The sequence below is a fragment of the Neopelma chrysocephalum genome, unplaced genomic scaffold (assembly GCF_003984885.1).
Source record: "Neopelma chrysocephalum unplaced genomic scaffold, ASM398488v2 Primary Assembly neopelma1_25, whole genome shotgun sequence".
Classification (NCBI taxonomy): Eukaryota; Metazoa; Chordata; class Aves; order Passeriformes; family Pipridae; genus Neopelma; species Neopelma chrysocephalum.
The window spans coordinates 10,333,602-10,338,105 of NW_020897694.1; the positions used below are offsets into that span (position 1 = coordinate 10,333,602).

General features: G+C 47.0%; 1 long non-coding RNA gene across 1 annotated transcript; it reads left to right on the top strand.

The window, feature by feature from the left end:
- Positions 1–415: 415 nt before the first annotated feature.
- LOC113963414 lies at positions 416–3,836 on the top strand. Its single transcript, XR_003532821.1, has 2 exons — positions 416–509; positions 1,697–3,836. It is a non-coding gene; the product is annotated as an uncharacterized LOC113963414 (long non-coding RNA).
- Positions 3,837–4,504: the final 668 nt, after the last annotated feature.

The following is a 4,504-nucleotide window of genomic DNA, read 5'->3' on the forward strand; positions in this document are numbered from 1 at the left end:
GGAGAGGCGGATAGGGCTGCGCTGCTGGCTAACCTTCCCCCCACCACCACCTTCTTCTTCCTCCTCCTCCACCGCCGCCCGCCCTCCCCTCCCCCTGTTGATGTTACTCAGAAGTTTCAGGCGGAGCAGCCGTAGCCCCGCCGCCCCAGACTTTCTCGCTCTGACTGAGGCGCTTCCTCACTCGCCGCCCGTTTTTAAGGCAGCCTGGGCACGTCGGGCCTCGCCCCTCAAGGACACGTCCCTGCCCCACGTGACCGCCTCCTGGCCCCGCCATAGGGCCGCCTGTACCCGCCTCGTTAGCATATTCAAATCAGCGGGGCGGGGCGGCTACGGCTGCCGGGGGAGCGGGCCGCGGGAGGGCGCAGGCGCAGCTGCAGGGGACCGGGGGGGGGTGGCGGACGGGCGGGGGGCATGAGGCAAAGCGAGGGGCGCTGGCCCTCGCGGGGACGTTCTGCATGGGCGTTTCCCATGGACAGTCTCCATGGGCGTTCTCTATGGACGCTCTCCAGGTGGCGGAAATATGGAAGGGCAGCGCGGGCGGGCGGGAGGGACAGCGAGCTCTGCCGCCGCCGCCCCCCTGGCTGGGCTGTCCGAGGACTGCGGGGTGGCGCGTCCCGCGGGGCAGCGCCCGGCCCGGCCGCTCGGGGATGGCAGTGGCGCGGCCCCGCGGGAGTGCCGGGACGGGGCGGTGACTCCGGCGCTGGCAGTTTGTCCGCCGGGAGGGGCGGGTGAGTCACGGGGGTGGGAAGGAAGGAGGGAAGGGGGCGGGCGCTGCCCCTGCCCCTGCCCCGTCTCCAGACACCGCCTCTCTCCTTGAGACTGCGGGAAGGTCCCAGGCTGCCCCCACAGCCGGTCCGTCCGGAGTGCCCTGTGCTGCGTCCAGGTGCCAGCGCAGCTCCTGAGGCCCGGCGGTGGCCGGGCAGCCCCGCTGGTGCCGGGGGAGCGGGGGGCTCGCTCCTCAAGGGAACTTCGGCTCCTGGCAGACACCAAATGTGCCGCCTGTCGTACCCACTGGGTTTGGGATGTAGAAAACGGTCCGGTGACATTTTGGTGATGAATTCCCAGAGACATGATCTGGCCTTTCACTCGATCCTTAGACGGGAAAAAAAAATTGGCTAGCCTTAGTTGTGACCTTTTCCCCTACATACGGCCAGAGATTAACACTAAGGTTTCTTTCATCTATGCTAAGGCACTCCAAATTTACTTCCTATAAATAATATAAGTGTTGAGTGTTTCCTACCAATTAATGACGAAGATCTGTGTTCTCAGTTCTTTGGCGATTTGTTGGGCGCTCTTTTCCCAGCAATTGAGTCTGCAGTTTCTGCTCTCCTAGCCTTGGAGCAGTAACTCCAGAGCCATTTCTTAGCATAATCTGTTCAGGAGATTGCTTTGTTTCCTATCCAACTGGTATTTTTTTTTTTTTTTTCCCCCAATCTAGCTGATGTGCTCCCACAGCCCCTGCTCTTGAGGGTATGCACCCACTGTGCTCCTTCCTTCTCCCAAGATAAAATTGGCAACATTCTGGTTTGATTCATCTTGGTCTTCCAGGCAAGATTTGTGTCTTGTTAGGCAAGAGCTGCTTTGGGCTTTTTCTTTTTTTTTTAAAGATTAATGAAAGATTAGCTTTTCTAGAAGAGAGAGGAATAGAATCACATTTCCGTTACAAATTGGTATGCATTCTTATGCCTTCAAGCAGCTTATTTTGGCTTTCCTGTTGGTGCTGCATCTGTGACCTCTGCCAGCCCTTCTTAGGCTTTGGAGTGAAATCAAGGACACTTCCTTTCAGCCAGTTCACCATTCAAGGCCATTAAGGAATCTCCAGTCTCAAGGATCCTGTGAGAGCTGGGAAGGAATCTTTGGAGTCAATGTAGACCAAAATACAGCAACTGGATTTCTATGGAAGTAACATCTTTTACTATGAGTATTTCTCGGTGTGGATCCTGTTGGTGGTGGCCAAGCTCACGTGCACCTACTGGCTCTTGAGCTGCTTGTATCTTTCCATCAGTTCAGTGTTAGAGCTCTAGCAGTGGTGCTGGGTCCCATGACCTGCAGCAAGGCTGTTCTGGTGCAGGTTCTACTGTTTAATCTGAATTCCTGCTGTTAGAGGGTGCAAACCAGCAGGTGCCACAGAGGCCACATTGTTGGGCTGCCCTGGAATCCAGCTGCTCAGCAATCCCCATTAAACAGTAAAATATTTTAACTGTCTGAGAGTCTTGGTTCATAGTAATTTTCTCTCTACAGAGGTATTTTGGGACATCTTTTTTTCCCTCAGCTCCCCACAGAAGGTTGCAGATATCTTCTGCAGCTCCTAAGGTCAGCAAGATTTGCTGCTAGTAGAGGAGTAATTGTCTCCCTAAGGTGGTGGGATTCAAGTTGTTAGGTAAAGGCTGCAGTGCTGCTTTAACAAATTAGCCCTTCCCAAACTTCATTTGGGAGCAATGTTGACTGAGTGTATGATGTTGGCCTTTGATTGGCTTCCTTTTAATCTCTAGGATAGGTACATTCTTCAAACATGCCACCTTCTCTCCTGTTTGTATGTTGCTGATGTTTCATTGATCGTCCTTTTACATGTCAAATATCATGCATCTTCTTGTAGATCATCTGAAAAATGGGAAACTTCTAGAATAGTTCCTTCCCCAAAATGCTGGAAAAGAAGCATTTTAGAGTCCTTGCCATACCAAGAAAATGTCATGGTGAAAGGTAGTCTGGGCCATGAAGACTTTGCATAAATCCTGAAGGGTTGTTTGGAATTTTTAAGTTTTGTTGTCAGTAAATGGAGAGGAGGGGAAAAGCCGTGTTAATTCATGATGGTAGAATTGGTCATAAACCAGCATGAATTCTGCATCGTCTTTGAATGTTGTAAGCTGTAGGCACGCTGTAACTTTCTCTGCCCAACACAAGAGGAAGGTGAGACCGAAGCAGCTGGCCCCACTCTACCCCTGGTCCCTCAGCCCTGGTGATTACCACCGATGGAGGAATCCCACAGACAAAACTTACACACAGTTACTATGGGATTTATACAAGGCAAACCACTTTACTGTACTTTTCTGTATATGCTTGCTTCTTGTTGTTATCTTTGAGGCCATTTGGAACAGTCAGTCCTTCCCGCTCCTGTGCACCTTACATTAGATCCCTTACAGGGCAGAATTAAGGCTGGGTGTGTGTTTTCTGTGGTAGGCATTAGTACTCTTCTGCTGGAAGCAGGGCAATTTGATTAATTTTGAGAAAGATTCTTTCAAAGACAGGTAAGCAACCCAAGCCTTAAGTGTGCCTCAACATCTTGATGTCAGAGTTATAATGGCTTGTACTGCCATCAGAGTTGCATTTATAATTTACTGCAAAGGAACAAAACCCAGTGATATTAGTTCTTATGCTCATTACTGGCAGAACTGACACAGCTGAGCAGGGAGAGTGAGGCTGTCAGTGAAAACAGATGCATCTTTCTTTGGGTTTTTTCATTTTGTTTTTGTTTGTTTATTTGGTTTTACATTTTAACATACAAAGTTTTACCCCATGCATAGTCTAAATGAGCTGGTTCTATTTTTTCTCCTGAATCTAGATGAATTATTTCAGCACGATTCTGGCTGGAGGAATACTGTTACTGTCCTGATGATGCAAAAGATTCCAGCTACTTTCATACAGGTTTGTATTTCTTGTACATCCACAAGAAAACATGAATAGCTATGTATGTATAAGACTACTCATCTTCTGATCTTTAGAATGGGTGTTGTTCATTTGGAGACAAAGGAGATAGCATTGAAAATGCAAATTTGACTTTACATTTGAATGCTAAGTCAATAAACCAAAAATCAAATATAAGTGTGAAAATATACCTGGAAAAACCCATCATATGAAAAACATTGAAGAGCATTTTTGGTATCATTTCTTGTTACTAGGTTTTTCCTTAAACAGCTTCTTCTCCAAGTCTATGTTTGTGAGACTTTTGTTGTAATATCACATAGCGTTAGCCTTATTTTGTCCTAAACTGCAGGCTTGAATGGAAGATGTTGTGCTAAAGACCTTCAAGCAGATCTGAGAAGTAAAATTTACAGTATAACTTTCTTGTTTTTAATTGGCTTTCTCCTTCTCAGTACACAGTATTTCCAGATCTTAGTCAGTCCAGGTTTTAATGACACAGGTAAATTTTTCAGAGCTTCCTTCAGAATACAATTCTGTAGCCTTTTAGATTGTCATTATTAAACTTTTTTCCCCTGTTTAATGGTCTTATATTTTCCTTCTTGTAATTTTATATTACTGCATATCATTAAAATATATATCTCTATACAGCATTCTGAGTTTCAATTTGTTATCTTTTAATATTCATGTCTTTTTTAGTCTTCCTTTAGATAAGTCCTGTGCATTCAACTTACTTGCTTTTTTTCTATAAATAAAATTTTATTTGTCAGTTCTCTTGCATATATGGCAGCTTATATTGTTGGGGGGTTTTGTTGTTGTCCTTTTGGGTTTTTTACTAGTTTCAATTTGACAGGTTTTGACCCAGTTT